This window comes from Eubalaena glacialis, chromosome 10 (assembly GCF_028564815.1).
Source record: "Eubalaena glacialis isolate mEubGla1 chromosome 10, mEubGla1.1.hap2.+ XY, whole genome shotgun sequence".
Lineage (NCBI taxonomy): Eukaryota > Metazoa > Chordata > Mammalia > Artiodactyla > Balaenidae > Eubalaena > Eubalaena glacialis.
In genome coordinates this window covers 109,039,586-109,057,323 of record NC_083725.1, presented here as the reverse complement: position 1 = coordinate 109,057,323, position 17,738 = coordinate 109,039,586, and positions in this window count along the sequence as shown.

Genomic DNA, 17,738 nt, shown 5'->3' with positions numbered 1-17,738 from the left:
AACCGGCATCCCCTGCATTGGCAGGCGGATTCTTAACCACTGTGCCACCAGGGAAGCCCAGAAGCACAGAGTCTTAACCACTGGACTGCCAGGGAAGCCCAGGCCTGTACATTCCTGACTCCAGGATTTTATTCCCACTGTCCCTCCTGCCCTTTCCTATGTGTGACCTCTCTGAGCCTCTGTTGTCTTTTCTGTACAATGGGAAGCACTTCCCTAACTAGGTGTTGTGAGAACTATGAAAATGAGATATACCATAGTTAGCACTTCGAAACTGCCAGGCACATAGTTAGTGCTCAGTCCGTGCTAGCAACTGTTATTCGTCAATCCCTGTTTTGAAATCTTAACAAACTTGACATACGTGCTGTAGTACTTACGCATTCCTTCCTTGCTGTCTTCCTGAATGACTATGTCAAGAGGGTGAGCCCCAGGGCAATGCGTGTGGCTGCCCTTTGCATCTTGTTCTCTGTAGTGGCATGGCAAGCACACAGCTGTTCTTGAAGAGTTCACCTGAGATGAAAAACAGCCAGCCTGACGAGGGACAGAATGTGTCCATCCAGGACACGTTGGAGGATACAGAGCTAGGTTGGGCAGAAAGTCAGCCTCCAGGAGTGTTCCCTCTTGCTGGCTGTGGGGTCACACCAGGAAATGGAGCCCACCCACAGTTCCACCACAGAGCTGTTAGGAAAGTCAGACAAACTTGTCCACCAACGATGTGTGGTTCAGGTCTGCTGCCAGGCATCTCCCCCAGAAGACAGGAACCTACCAGTGTGAGGAGGTGAGGCCTGAGTGCCACTCGACTCCTTTCATGGCCCATCGGCAGTGACTCAGCAGGAAGCCAGCCAAGGTCTGAGTCACTCCCTCCCCTCCCACCACACCCAGGGTTTTCCTCCAGGGCTTGGAAGGCTGCTTATAGCTGGAGGTGTAAATCTTCAGTACCTGGGTCTGATCTCTTTAACACAGCTTAGTATTTAAAAGCACAAGATCTGGAGTTTGGCAGCTTGGGTTAGAAGCCTGGTTCCACCTCTTATCTAACCCACAGCAAGTTTCTTAGATTCTCTGGCCATAGTTTGCCCATCTGTAAATGGGAACAATAACGTTACCTCCCTCATAGAAGTGAAATGGCTTAGAACAGTGCATGGTATGTTGATAGGGCTCCTCTAAAACCCCAGGCCTGGTCCCACCTCAGGACTTTTGCACTTGCTGCTTTCTCCGCCTATGTTTTTGCCCCCGATGGCAGCTCCCTCACTTAATTCAGGTCTTTACTAAAGATTCATTTTCTCAGTGAAGCCCACGATGGCCGCCTTATCTAAGCCCTCCTCCTCCAAAACTTCTTACCTTCTTTCCCACTTTGTCTCCATAGTACTTATCACCATCTAATACACCATGCATTTCAATCATGTATCTTCTCTACTGTCTGTCTCCCTCCACCCACACTGGAATTCAAGTTCCATTTTTGTCTGTTTTCTTCACTGCTGTATTCCCGAGACCTAGAAAAGTGCTGACACATAGCAATTCTCAATAAACATGTGGAATGAATGGAAATGAATGTCAACTTATTCACCATTATTTATCACCAATTATTATTGTCATCAATAAAGATCACCAGTAAAGATCACCATTATTATCTCATTCCAGTGAGAATCAGAGAGAAGTTCAAAGCTTAAAACCACTACCAGATTCTGCACATCTGCCTTTGGTTCGTTTATACTTGAATTAATAGACTCTCAAAACTTGGAGACATCCACTGTTAGGGTGGAAAACTCTGTTAGCCACAGGGCTGGGCCGACAGCCGGTAATGTAAATACATAAATCCGATGGGGCCAATAAGGAGTGGTGAGAACCCAGGAAGTTGGGAATGCAATCCCCACCTAAAGGCACTTAAATTCAAATTAAAAAATAACCTCTACTAACCAAACACGTCTCTAAGCTGCATTTCCCTGATTCCAGACTCTAACTGTAAATTTATCTTACCACCCACTGGATCATCCTGATTTTAAACTATCCAAATATTGACACGACCCAGAGCCCCCGTTCTCCCACCACCCTGACATCAAGACTCCAGGTGGGCTTCACAGGTCTAGCAGTCAGTTACAATCTTAGCTATCCTATTTTGGGCTGCTTTGCTGCCCTTTTAACTCTCCCAAAGTTCAGCTGGGGGTAACTCACCAGTAAATTCCCAAAGCCTAGCAGAGCTTGGGTGAATTAATGAATGACTGGATGGCTCAAACCAATCAGTCACAAGGGTCCGCAGTACCTTCCTCATCTCCATTATTCAATTTTCAAAAACCTCCCAAGGGGGCACCTAATGTCCAGTTGGAATCTCGCTCCAGGAAGATTATTTCTCCCCCATTCCTCAAGGGTGAAGGGTGGTTAAAAAGACAGATTCACATCATTAAAGAGAACTCAATGCACTCCGCTCCATCTGCGTTGAGATTGGGGTGACCCCACCCCCTCCCCAAGGACAGTGGGCGGGGACTTGCCTCATGTTTGTATAAAGGCCCATCCTGGTGAATTTCCCAAAGAGAGACAGCTCCAAAAGTATGGAGCCTTTACTCCTAGAAACGGAAATTGCCAGAGCCCTTCCTCCCACCCACCTCCCTCCACCCTGCACGCCCCCCCCCCCCCGCCACGCGGCATTTTCTCATTAAAATGGAAGAAGGAATTAAGCCCCCCACGCACATATACACTCACACACCCAACATAAAATGGGGAAATGGAGCTTAGACAGACTAGAGTTCTAACCTTCACTGGCTATATGACCTTGAAGTTCCCTGAGCCTTTGTTTGCTTTCTCATCTGTGAACTGGGAAGAAAAATCAAGTCACCTGACTGGGTGCTGGGAAGAACCCGCCTCCTCCTGATTTAGCTCCTCCCCCAAGCTTTAGCCCGCACTCTGACCAGAGTTGTCCTTTCTCTGTCTTACACACACACACACACACACACACACACACACACACACACCAGCTCCCCAGCCCCACCCCAGACATGCATACTCATTCAATGTTAGCTGTTGCCGTTATTACTGTTACTGAGGTTCACCTCGTGAATGCGAATTTGGACCCAAGACCACCAGCCCACAGTCAGCTGGCACCACCACCACACTGCCTCTGAAAGCAAAGCACTCGGAAGAGCAAGTCGGATGTGACAGGTGTCGGTCCCTGCAGCGGAAGAGAGAGCCACGGCTATCTCGGCAGTGACTTCAGCATTAGCCCACCAGCTCACGGCTACTCCGTGTTATTGGCCCCAGACCTCCACCCACCCCGGCCATTCCCCTGTAGTAATCATTCTGAGAGAAGCCTTAAAAGATCACTGCTCTCTAGGCCTGACAGTTCTTCCTCTTTCTCTTTGTCATTGACTCTACAGTCTTTGACCTCTAAGCCTTAAGGGGCTCAGAGAACAGTGAAAAGATGTAGAAGTCCTGAGGCTGCCTTAGTCTATGAGCTTTGCTGCTAAGCTGCTTTGTAAACCTCAGGGAAGTAACTTCTTTTCTCTAAACCGTTGGTTTCTAATCTGCAAAGACAGAAAACCAACATCCATTCATGGCTACCAGGTGTTTAGGCACACGTTCGTATTGTTAATTCGTTTGCTCTGTAAAATGAAGGAGTTGGACTATGTAATTTCTGCATCTCTTCTGGGAAAGGTTTCAGTAGTTGCTTTCAGAACCACTCCAGCTCTCAGCCCAGGGAAGGGGCTGTGACCTCACAGAGAGAACACAGGATAAAGACCCAGGCTGGCCTGGGTTTAAATCTCTGGTCTGTCATTTCTCAGCTATGTTGACGTTGGGCAAGTCACACGGGTACTCTGAACCTCAGTTTCCTCATCTACAAAATGGGAACAATAATATCTCCCTCGTAGGGCTGCCTGGAGGATCAAATGAGATGGGTGTGTAGGAGCCTAGCGCTGCACTTAGGAGAGAGTAGGGCTGCAATGTGGGTTCCTGCCTCCTTCCTTAATTACCCAGATTTGAGGATGTCTTTATGCTAATTATTTCTGCTATCCCCTTTAAGGTTTTTGCTCGGGTTTTGTTTGTGAGAAGGAAGCAGAAAGTTGCATCTGATGGTCTAAGAGAATGCTGATGACAAAGGTTTCATTTCTGCAGCCTACGCTCTGAGCCAGTGTCGGATGGTCATCACCACAGACCCAAGGAAAATCAGCCTTTCCCTCGAGATTCTGATGCCCAAGAACAAATATATTCCTTTCCAAAAATTTTTATTTTAATTTTAAAAGTTCCCCTCCACTGTGCTAGGTGCAGCCCAGAATCTGGGTCACTTTCTCTGAGAGGCCCTCTTTGACCCCCCTGAGTATAATTCTAGCCCCTCTCCCACCTCGGGCCACTCCCCATTCCCCTTCCTGCTTTGCTCTTCTCCATAGCACTTATCACCACACAACAAACACACCCACACACGCAGTTCCCTAGAATGTAAGTACTGGGAGGATGAGGGCTTGTAGGGGCTGTGTTCACTGCAGTGTCTCCAGTGCTGAGAAGAGGCATTAGTAGGCACTAAATAGTAAGCATTAGTAAGCTCTAAATAAAATGTGTTGGAAGAATGAATCTGAACCTGAGTCAAAGCCAAGCTGGCAGTTATGGCCAGATAATAATAAAATATCACATGAGCCCCTCATTTCACAGTTTGCAAAGCCTTCTCACAGTATCTATTTGATTGTGTGCAGAAGATCTTCTGCATTTTCTAGGTGAAGAAACTTAACTTAGACACGAAGCATCTCTGGAAAACAGAGGAAGCTCTCCTGGCCTCCTGGCCTTGGGCAAGTCACTTCCCTTCTCTAATCTCATTTTTCCTTATGAGAAAATGACAAGATGTGGACTGGTTCCCTTCTGGGGCTCAGACTTTTAAATTCTTAAATCCTGTGACCTGATTGTTAACCCTTTAAAGACTGACTCAAATGATGTTACCCATAAACCATAACTGCAGAATCAGGACAAGTTGAAACCTCTGTCCATCTGATTCCATTTCCAGTCTTCTTTCAGACTGCACTCCACTGGGGGGACATTGCAGGTGGGTCTGCTGAGACACAGTAAGTTCTATATACCAATGAGTTGTGGTAGTTGTTTTTGTTATATGGTCAAAGCAGACAATTTATTTAGTTTTTAAACTATTACTCTGCATTTGGCTGGGTTTCCACTAGTCTCCTAACTTGACTGTCCATCTCCAAGCTCTCCTCTCCAATCCATCTTACACACTGCTTGGAAACTAAATGAATAAACCTTGCTTTCAGGAAATCAAAAACTTTCAGTGGCTCCCTACTGCCTACAGCATACACATAGAGGGGTTAGCCTACCATTTGAGGCCCTCCTCAATCTTATCCTGACCCTTTCAAACATACCTCCCCATCCCACCCTGCTTTGTTGCACAAGAATTCCCTGCTCCAGGGCTTCCCTGGTGGCGCAGTGGTTGAGAATCTGCCAGCCAATGCAGGGGACACGGGTTCGAGCCCTGGTCTGGGAAGATCCCACATGCCACGGAGTAACTAGGCCCATGAGCCACAACTACTGAGCCTGCGCGTCTGGAGCCTGTGCTCCGCAACAAGAGAGGCCGCGATAGTGAGAGGCCCGCGCACCGCGATGAAGAGTGGCCCCCGCTTGCCGCAACTAGAGAAAGCCCTCGCACAGAAACGAAGACACAACACAGCCAAAAATAAATTAATTAATTAATTTAAAAAAAGAATTCCCTGCTCCAATCAATTCAACTCATTCATTCATTCGTTCGTTCATTCAATAACTATGTATTACATTTCCTACTATAAGCCAGGCACTCACAGCTCTAGGCGCTGCTGTGATGAACAAGTTCTGTCCTCAAGAAGAATATATTCTAGAGGGGAAAAGTTGGACAATAAGCAAGGAAACAAGTTAACAAGATTATTTCAGATAATGATAAGAAAATCGGCACTTGTGCTTTGGTAACAGTAGCATATACAATAGCTCAAACAAAGCAGGATGCAGTGGTAGAAAGGTGGTGGCATGATCTTAGATCCTGTGATCAGGAAGGTCTCTTTGTGGGGCCACATTTAGGGAAGACTTGAGTGAGAAGAAAGGGACAGCCATGTGGAGACCTGGGAAGAGGGTTCCAGGCAAAAGCGAGAGCAAGTTGCAAAGGCCCTAAGGTGGCAACAAGCTTCACGTGTGCTCAGGGTGGAACGAAGGCCAGTATGGTCAAATCAATGTGGGCAAGGAAGAGGTTGGTGGGAGATGAGGTCAAGGAGGTAGGCAGGGGTCAGCTCAAACAGAGCCTGGTGAGGAGTCTGGATTTTATTCTAAGTATATGGGAAGCCGTTAGAAGATGTTCATAGGAGAGTGACATGATTGATACATATTTTAAAAGATGACTCTGGCTGTAGTGTGGAGAATGAGTTGTGGACAGTACAAGAAGAGAAGCAAGGGGACCAGTTCAGAGGCTTTTTAAGAGTCAGGGTGAGGGGTGATGTGGCCTGAGCCAGTGCAGATGGAGAGAAGTGGAGGGATCACAGATGTTTCTAGAAGTTGAGCTAACATGATCCATCTAACCCATCTAATGATGGATTCATTAGAGGGGACATAAGGGTAGCAGAGATAGGAGGAGTCAAGATATTAGACTCATTGCCTTCCCAGCAAGACTTTGTGCTCTTCCCCCCCCCCATTTTCTCTCCACCTCTACTATACTCTCTGCTTTCTCTTCACCATCTCTAAACCATCCATTTGCACACACCACTCACCGCCCCCCTCACTACTATTTCAATGGCACCTTTCTTTTCTGCTTTCTTCAGTCCTTGGAATCTTTCTTCACTTAATCTCTGGTTACTTGTGTGGGTATGTGTATCCATCAGTAGGCGCTGAGATAAATTTCTGTTTTGATGGCTGTGTTCTGCCTTCCCCTATTAGGTGATTGATTCTTCAAGGGTAGGATAGGTACACCAGCAAAACTGTAGGACAGAATGGCATGTTAGCTATGAACACCTCCAGAATCTCATTTATTAGTGACATCCATCAGATAAGTTACTGACTTCTGTGAGCCTCAGCTACATAACTGAAAAAAAAAAAAAAAAGATGGGGGTGGAGGTGTGATTACATAAATAATGCATGTAAAGTGCTTAGTAATACAGTTCCTGGCGTATAGTAAGCCTTCAATAAATCATAGCTGTGGTTATTATTTGCAAGGCAGTTGTGCTGCTGGTGGCTATGACTTTGGGCAAGGTTTTTTTCCCCTCTTTGAGTCTCAGTTTGTGCATCTGTAAAATGGGTTGCAGATAGAATTCAGCTCTAAGATTCTCAATGCCTCTGTTCTATTTGTAAACACTTTAGAATCCACTTTAAGTAATGTTGCCCAAAACCCAGGTGATGTGATTTATTCTTCATAATGTTGTACCGCCCTCTATTGGACGTACTCTGCCAGCATACTTGTTGGATCCTTAAATCAGCAGATGCTTAAACAGAAGCCCAGACCTCCCTCGCCTATATGCTGACAACTTTCTCTTCTTAAGTAAGATCTCTCTCCATATAGCTACGGATTATTTTTAAAACAACAAAAATAAGGTGTTTTTTTGCATTTTTAAATTCTGTCCCTACTTTATTCCATTTTTAGGACTTTGTAAAAGTTTAGGATTTTAAAAATTTATCTATTTTAACACAATTTCAGACTTACAAAAAAGTTGGAAGAATAACACAAGAATTAACACTATATCTTCACCCAGATTCCCCAGATATTTACAATTGATCGCATTTGTTTTATTATTTTCTTTCTCTCTGCACACACAATACATGCACACATACATACATGTGTAATACATACATATTTTTTCTGAATCATTTGAGAGTAAACTACAAACATGAAGCCCTTTTATCCCTAAATACTTTATTGATGATGATGTAATATTATAAAATCTTCAGACTTTATTCAGATTTCTCAAATTATCTCAGCAGTCTCTTTAGAGCAGAACAAAATCCTACATCCCATTTTACATTTGGTCGTGCTGTCTCTTTAGTTTCCTTTACTCTGGAATAGTTTCAGATTTTTTCTGTCTTTTTTTTTTTCAGTATTCTTGGCTCACTCTCTTTTTTTTATTATTTTTATTTCTTTTTTGGCTGCATTGGGTCTTCATTGCCACGCGCAGGCTTTCTCTAGTTGTGGTGAGCTGGGGCTTCTCTTCATTGCAGTGTGCGGGCTTCTCATTGCAGTGGCTCCTCTTGTTGCGGAGCACGGGCTCTAGGCGCGCAGGCTGCAATAGTTGTGGCACTTGGGCTCCGTAGTTGTGGCTCGCGGGCTCTAGAGCGCAGGCTCAGTAGTTGTAGCTTAGTTGCTCCACGGCATGTGGGATCTTCCCAGACCAGGGCTTGAACCCATGTCCCATGCATTGGCAGGCGGATTCTTAACCACGGCGCCACCAGGGAAGTCTCTCTGTGTCTTTCAAGACATTGAAATTTTTGAAGACCACAGGCCAGATATTTGGTAGAATATGCCTCTGTTTGGTTTTGTCGGATGTTTCCTAATAATTAGATTCAGGTCATGCATTTTTGGCCAACCCAATACCACAAAAGTTCGGGTGTTTTTTGTTCATTTGTTTGTTTATGTGGGATCTTAGTTACCCGACCAAGGATCGGACCAGCGCCCCCTGCAGTGGAAGCCCAGAGCCCTAAATACTGGACTGCCAGGGAATTCCCCGGGGCTGCAGGGAGTGGCTGTTGAGTTTAAAAACAAAAAACAGGGGCTTCCCTGGTGGCGCAGTGGTTGAGAATCCGCCTGCCAATGCAGGGGACACGGATTCGATCCCTGGTCCGGGAAGATCCCACATGCCGCGGAGCAACTAAGCTACAACTAGTGAGCCTGCGCTCTAGAGCCCGCGAGCCACAACTACTGAGCCCGCGAGCCACAACTACTGAGCCCATGCGTCACAACTACTGAGCCCGCGAGCCACAACTACTGAGCCCATGCGCCACAACTACTGAGCCCGCGTGCCTAGAGCCCATGCTCTGCAACAAGAGAAGCCACCGCAATGAAGAGTAGCCCCCACTTGCCACACTAGAGAAAGCCTGTGTGCAGCAACGAAGACCCAATGCAGCCAAAAATAAATAAATAAATAAATAACCATATGTGCTTAGGAAGGGTATGCAATAATGATATACATTAGAAATTATTATAATCATGTATTTATTTGTTTATTTGCATAAACAAACACTTGGGTTCTTTTGAAAAGTACTGATGCCAAGACCCACCCCTAGAAATTTTTATTAAATTGAGATATTGCTTGCATATTAGTATTTTTTTAAAGCTCTAAAGGTGCTTCTAATGGGCAATCAGGATTGAGAGTCATTGATTTCTACTCTGCTAACTCAAAAAAGAATATTAGACAAATTACAGAGATCCATAAAAATACAGTAAGATAAGATGAATTGCAAGACGGGAGGGACATTCAATAGGAGAAGGACACACATGAAGTCTCATAGGCTTGCTTTGAATGGGCTATAAATTTGTTCTAACAAACAACATGAAGATAATGAAATAATGTTAAAGACAGAGACCCAATTTTAAAATGATATATACAAGGTAAAACTACACTGCATCTAGAAAAAGATGAGAAGAAATAAACTAAAAAAGGTGTCAGTGGTTGCATCTGAATGGTGACATGAGTGATCTTAATTTTTTCCACATTTTTCTTTAATGTCAAAATTTCCTTTAAAGAATCTGAGGTATTTTTAGTAATTAAAATGTTTTCAAAATATCAATATAATTAAAATAATTTTCTTTTGCATAGCACTTAATTTGCAAAGCTCACATTATCTCATAATAGTAATATGTAACAAGTAAGTGATAATAATGATTTATTGAATGCTTACTATGTGTCAAGTACTATACTATAAGCTTTACATAGATTCTCTTTTAATCCTTACAGATACTCTTTGAGGTCGATACTATTATGAACCCCATTTTATAAGATAGAAAAACAGACTCAGAAAGGTTAATTCACTTGCCCAGTTTCAAACAGCTTCTAAGTGTCAGAGCAAGGATTTTCCTCTAAAGCTTTAACATCTAACCACTAAATACACTACTGTCTAATTGCTAGGAAAAACAGGTACTCTTATGCAAACTCCACTAAATTTTGTTATTTTGCATGCTGTTTGTTAAAGGTTTTTTTTCCATATCAGATGAATGTTTAATATGAAAAATGCCTTGGTATGCTTTGGTTAGTAGCTTTGAAAATGAAATGAAAACTCTTGCTATTACTTTGGTTGGTAGCTTTCCACCAACATTCAGGCACGGGCTTTTTTTTAAAAAAGCAAAGTCACAAAATAAATGACAATCACCAGGCAATAGTCAGTAATTTTTATTTATCATAAGGGTTTTAAACATGATGCGACATTTTAAAACATTTATAGAACAGTCGTTCTTCGTTCGAAAGGAACTCAAAGGATGTCTTTAATTCTTTTCCCATGCATCAAGACCAAAAACTTTTACTGAGATCTGTCTAAAAGGCTTAGGGATAGAAAAACAAAATCTAAAAGTCTGGTTTGCTTTAGTGTAGTTGAGTTTTAATTGCTTTTGTTTTTAAGAAAAAGAATTGGAGAAATATGTGGGCTGTCCACTGTGAGTTATAGAAGAAGCAGAGGGCTAGGGGGTCAGGAGTCCCGGGTTTTGGTTGTCACTTCCCCTCTCTGGGTTTTTACTTCCTTATTTATAAAACGAAGGGTTTGGACCAGACAATCTCTAAGGAACTTCTCAGCTCAAAAATTCATGATTTTACAACTGGATTGTCCTGCCTTGTTCTGTATTACCTGAATCTAAGGAACAGCAAAAGCGGCAGCCCTCTCCTAGTCCTGAGACGGTGCCAGTGTGTTGTTGGACAGCAGAAGAGAAATGAATCAAGGCAGTTTCCTCCCTGTCAACCCTCCATCCACTGAGGCTGCTCTCAGCTCCAGCTAGAGAATGGAGGCCCCAGAAAGAAAAGAAAAACAGGAACGGAAGCTGAATAACTGGATTTGAAGAAGTAAGAGGAAGGAGAAAGCGGAGGAGCAGAAAGAAAGTGAAGGGAAGAGATGTCCCTTTTTGTTAAGGATGTTCGTATATTTAAACATCCCAACATTTTGTAAGCAAATCAAAGTTTACGTGATATATTCTGGTATTCCAAAATGGATATAGTAAGTTTAGATCTGTAAAGAACCCTTTAAAAGTACTGCATTTATTTAAAGCTTTTTCTTCCCATCACTGGTAGTTTCTAGAGCTGCCCTGTCCAAAATGGTAGCTGCTAACTCCATGCGGCTGTTTAAAGGTAAATGTAAATTAATTAAAATGAAATAGAATGTAAAAGTCAGCTCTTCAGCCGTAATAACCACGTATCAAGTGCTCAATAGCCACGTGGGGCTAGTAGCTACCGTACTGGGCAGCACAGACATAGGGCATTTCAATTATGGAAGAAAGTTCTACTGGACAGCACTATTCTTGAGGGTTTGATTAAGGGGAAATGGAGTTCAGAACATTTGAGAGAAGATTAACTAGACAATAGGAAAATGAAAATGATGCAAATAGGCAGTTGTTAATAATTATAATAGTTCCAGCTACTGGATTTCCCAATTTATATGCATTCTGTCGCTCACTCCTTAAAATTTCCTCATGAGGTGAATACACACATTATCCCCATTTTACAAATGGTAAAACTGAGGCTTAAAGAGATGAAATTGCCTAAGGTCACATAGCAAACAAGTGCACCCAGTTTACACAGCACCAGACTCTGTGCCTATTGCCTCCTTACCTCAAGTTTAAAGTGCAAGAACCGCTGGCTGGTTGCTGTAGATGTGATGCATGCTGTCCTAGGCACAGGGGACACGGTGTGACGAAGTCCCCACCCTTAGGGCAGGTGAGAAACAAGGAAGGAGTAAGCAAATAAAGGCATCATTTCAGCCAGTGACTGATGCAAAGAAGTTAATAAAATGGAGTAATATAGACATGGGGAAGGGGTTCCTGGAGGCTCTGTTGGGGGAGAGGCCTCTCTGAAGGGTGATTGGAGCTGAGACCTGAATGATGAGGAGGCACCAGCCCTAAGGAGAGCAGAGGCATTGACAGTGCAAACACCCTGCTGCAGGACAGAGCTTGGTGAACCAGAAGACCAGCAAGGTTGCCAGCCAGCGTGGCCGTCGGTGAGGACAGAGAGGAAAGCATGGGGCGTGTGCAAATGGAGAGTCGGCTGTCCCTGCCTCGAGCCTCCTCAGCTGTGGGGAGAGAAATAAACCCAAAGGGCCACCCAGGCAACTCTCGTCACTCATCTCCACTCTGACCTCCCAAGTGGAGCCACCCTTCCCTTTCATCTTACCCTAATGGTGCTTAATCTTCTAACTGGTCTCCCCGCTTCCACCAACGCCCCCTAGAGTCTGTTCTCTACTCAGCAGCCACAGTGATCCTGTTAAAATGTAAGTCAGTGCACCCTGCCTCAGCTCATAGCTCTCCGAAGTGTCCCATCTCACTCACAGTAAAACCCAAAGCCATTGTGATGGCCGACAAGGTCCTAAGCGGTCTGCTCCCTGCTACTTTCCTGACCTCATCTCCTCCTACTCTCCCCTGTGCACTCCATGCCAGCCACACTGGCCTCCTTGCTGTCCCCAAACATGTCAGGCCCCCTCCAGCCTCCAGCCTGCTCTGCTGGAACGCTCCCTCCCAGACCTGCCAGTTCACTCCCTCGCCTCCTTAAGTTTGGGCTCCAATGTCACCTCCTCCATGAAGCCTTCCCTGACCACCATATTTAAATTCAAACCCCTCTTACCTGCACTACTTTTCTCCCCGTCACTTATCCCCTTCGAACATGCTGTGTTTTTTCTTACATTTCTTACATGCATTTAGACTGTGTGTTGTCTGTCTCCCATCTAGAGTTTACCCCTTCCCTGAGAGCAAGAATCTTTGCTTTGTTTCCTGCTGGATCCTTCACCCCTAGAACATGCGCATAGTAAAGAGCTCAATGTCTGTATTTTTTGATAAATGTAGAATGCACATTGAGCTCCACTCTCTTGGGAGTCCTCTTCCAGATTTGGGGTCTATCTCCTGGCGCAGTAAATGTGGCAGAACCCCTTTCTCCCTATGACCCCCTGATTTTTGTTATTGGTCACAGGTGATTGATATTAAAAATAGCTTTTTAAATACTTAAACCAGTGACACGTCTCAGTTTAAAATTTGCTGGCCTCTCCCCAGCCTCAGGCACAGACGCTCTCTAGAGCAGCACGGGCCAACAGAAATAGAAGGCAAACCACATATGTAATTTTAAATTTACCAGTAGCCACATTAAAAGAAGTAAAAAAGAAACAGGTTAAAAGAGTTTTAATAATGTATTTTATTTAACTCAATAATCCAAATATTGTCATTTCAACATGTAATAATTATTTTTATAATTCTTACTTTATTTTTATTTATTTATTTTTTTAAATGTTTATTTATTTATTTATTTTGCAGGTCTGAGTTGCGGCATGTGAACTCTTAGTTGCAGCATGCATGTGGGATCTAGTTCCCTGACCAGGGATCGAAACCAGGCCCCCTGCATTGGCAGCACGGAGTCTTACCCGCTGGGCCACCAGGGAAGTCCCCATCAACATGTAATAATTATTAATGAGATATTTTATGTTCCCTTTCCATACAAAGATTTTCACGTTCGGGGTGTATTTTACACCTACAGCACATCTCCACTTGCACCGACCACATTTCAAGCTCTCGAGAGCCACATGTGGCGAGTGGCTACAGCCAGCTCTGCGGTCTCTGGAGGAGAGGATATGGGGTCCATGGTACCAAAGCAAGAGCTTTGGGCCTCTCACCAAAAGTGTTGGCAAAAAAAGCTCACATCAGCAAAAGCCCCAGAAGCAGCCAAGCCTCTTTCTTTCTCCTTCCCTCAACCCCTGCCCTAGGCCACTTTAGGCTGTGGGATGTCCCTTGGGTGCTGTGGGTTCCTGCTCCTTTCAGGGCTCTTCCACTTGGAGGCATCCCCCTCCGTGACACTCGTGTGACCCACTAGGGACCCAGACTCTCTGCAGTGGGGAATGTCCAAGGTCAGCCCCCTCCATCAAGGGGAGGAACGCGGGAGAACAGACCCTCTCTCCCAGCAGCCCTGGGAACAGAATGCACACATGGGTTCCTCTTCTTCAGGGAGAGCAACTGCGTGCCCAGCCCAAGGAATGGGGGATGGGAGGGGGAAACAGGCCCTTCAGCTGGAATTTCTGTTCATGCTTCTTTCCAGGAAAAAAAAAAATTCTGGAGCAATTTTGGCTTTCCTCTCTTACAAGTCAGGACAGTTGACCCGTTCCCAGGGTGAAGTTTTCTGGACTTCAGCCCCCCTTCTTATAAAGCTCTTCCCCCAAAGACTCTGCAATATGGTCCTGTTTTGCATCCGCAGCTTGCTTCAGCTTGTGTCCAGGCTACCCAGCCCCTAGGCCTCTCACTCGCTGACTGTATTTTTATCACCCTCCCCTCAACCCCACAGGCTTATTTCTGCCTTTTCCTTCACCCCTTCAGGCTCTGCTGTGGTTTTTGATGATTTCCCCTTTGTTTAATCATTCTGGTGAAATTGGACTCAAAATAGAAAATGAGAGAGTGCTGACATGGATGGAAAATAGACCCGCTAGAACAACTTCAAGTAACAACATGCTAATCGCTGTCCTCTAAATATCGCCAGCTCACACACTTATGGACATGGTGTCACCTCACAAACCAGGGGCAGCCCTTTCACTCCTCGGACAGCACACGTGTGTTAGGGTTCTACGAGGGACAAGGTTCTATTGCGCCAGGCTCTGGGGGAGACAGAAGTGGGTAGGCTGTCAAGGCTTCTGCCCCAAAGGACCTTGTACGGAATAAAGACGATGCCTGCCCCGAGCTCAAAGCTTTCAACTAAGCTGTAAGGAGGCAGGGGTCTCATGGAAGAGGGGCACTTGAACTGGGACTTGAAGGATGGAAGGATTTTAAGAGGCAGAAACAGCAAGGAACTGCCTATTTTGCCACCGGAGGAAAGGAAATGTAGAGGCAGGGAGTGGGAGAGACACACCCATTTGGCAAAGCAACTGGCTTTTGCCTGATTGGTCTCTGCTGGTGCTGGACAGATGGCTCAAAGTTTTTGATATTATCCCTGAATGGAAGGGATATGCCAACTTCCATGCCCAGGGCTCCTGTCCATGTTTCCAGCACTAGGGCTTTATGGCTCTGAGAGCATCCGAATGAGACAGTTGAGGGAGGAAAGCCTGAAGAACAGAGGGATGCCCTGGAATCCTCGCAGCCGAGCTGCCATCACCATGGGTGCTTCTGCAGCCTGCGGGCCACTTAGATGAGATGAAAACCTTGAGCTCAGGTGGCTTGAATTACTGAGCTGAGGCCTCCCTGGAATTGTCCCAAGGCCACTGCCCCATGGTCTGTCGTCTTCAGTGTGAGGGGCAACCCTCCTTGTAGTGGATGGTTGAAGATTATTTTCTCTTTTACAAAAACAGAATTAGAGAGAGAGAGAGAAAAGAAGATGTCTCCAACCTCCCCACATCAAGAAAGTAATTCCTGCTATTTAGGGAACCAATTGATGGGGAAAGTCTGAAAGAGCTTCACAAATTACACAAATTCAGTGCTGGGTTTATTTTTACCTCTTCTGGCACCATCCCCCCAAGCTCAACTCAGGTATCCAAGAGATATCATGCCTGGTCCCCATTCTAGCGGTACCCTGCACATGCTCCATCACACCACCTAGGTTTGACTCTTTTTTTTCCCCACAGCATTGATCACTATCTGAAATTCTCTTGTTCATTCATTTGGATTCTAGTTGATCGCCGGTCTCTTACCCCGCCCCCAACCAGACTGTGTCCTCAGAAGAGCAGGATCTGTCATGGCACTGCAGTATCCCCCGTGTTTTGCAACAGTGTTAGCTTGAAGTGGGCACTCGATAAATATTTGTGGAAGTCCACAGAGGGCCAAATATTAGTATCCAACAAACTTACAAATGCACATGCCCTCAACTCACAGTGACTGAAAAATGAGATCAGGAGGGTGAATCTATTTTCCTTAAAGGAACCAAGAGAATCTCGGCACCTCAATCATCAAAATAGTTCATTACACCACTGTTTAGAATAACAAAAGACTGGAAGAACCTAAATGTCTACTTGGTTATACAATAAGGATACCACGCATACCTATGAAAGAACAAGGACGCTCTTTGTGAACTAATATAGAAAGATTTCCTAAATCTAATTTTTTTTTTTAATTATAGTTTGATTTACAATGTTGTGATAGTTTCAGGTGTACAGCAAAGTGATTCAGACATACATACATATATTCTTTTTCAGATTCTTTTCCATTATACGTTATTACAGGATATTGAATATCATTCCCCGTGCAATACAGTAGGTTCTTGTTGTTTATCTATTTTATATATAGTAGTGTGTATCTGTTAATCCCAAACTTCTAATTTATCCTTCCCCCTCCTTTACCCTTTGGTAACCATAAGTTGTTTTCTATGTCTGTGAGTCTATTTCTGTTTTGTAAATAAGTTCATTTGTATCTTTTTTTTTGTAGATTCCACATATACGCAATATCATATGAGATTTGTCTTTCTCTGTCTGATTTACTTTACTTAGTATGATAATCTCTAGGTCCATCCATGTTGCTGCAAATGGCATTGTTTCATTCCTCTTTATGGCTGAGTAATATTCAATTGTAAATATATACCACATCTTCTTTATCCATTCATCTCTCGATGGACATTTAGGTTGCTTCCACGTCTTGGCTATTGCAAATAGTGCTGCTATGAACATTGGGGTACATGTATCTTTTCGAATTAGAGTTTTCATCTTTTCCTGGATCTACTCTTTTTTTTTTTTTTTAATTATTTTTTATTTATTTATTTATTTATTTATAGCTGTGTTGGTTCTTCGTTTCTGTGCGAGGGCTTTCTCTAGTTGCGGCGAGCGGGGGCCACTCTTCATCGCGGTGCGCGGGCTTCTCACTATCACGGCCTCTCTTGTTGCGGAGCGCAGGCTTAGTAGTTGTGGCTCACGGGCCCAGTTGCTCCGCCCTGGGAAGATGTGGGATCTTCCCAGACCAGGGCTCGAACCCGTGTCCCCTGCATTGGTAGGCAGATTCTCAACCACTGCGCCACCAGGGAAGCCCCCTGGATCTACTCTTAAGTGAAAAAGCAAAGTACAGGGCAGTGTTAAAGTATGCTGTTAATGGTGGGAAAAAAAAAAAAAAAAGAGAGGCAATGTATTTGTATTTGCTTGTTTATACAAACAATATTTCTACCAGTTATCAAAAAACTATTCAATAGTTATAAGGACAATCTACAGGGAGGGGAACTGGATTACTTGGGAGCAGGGAAGTTTTTGTAACTTTTGAGTTTTGAACCATAAGAATGTGTTACCTTTTCAAAAATAAAATCCATTAAATCCACAACTATATTTATTTAAAATATATATTGATTGAATAAATTGATGAATGTAGTTCAGTTTCTCTTGGTGGCTTTCAGGAAATGTAAGCCAGTGTCCCTCCCATTTTCATTCACAGACACAACCCTGGGCCTACCCTCACTCTTCCCCTCCCTACCTCTCCCCTCCACTAAAATAAAGCCAAATTCCTGAAGGCTGGGCCCCTGCAGGAGCTGTCTCACTTGCTCACTCCAGGTGTGTGAAGGACAGGTAAACAGTGGCATGTGGTGACAACCGAAATTCCCTCCATACCAGTGTGTTCGTGTAAACAGAATAAAAGGATGTCATCATGTTTACCTTCTAGGGAGTTTTACAAAAACAACTTTCCTGCT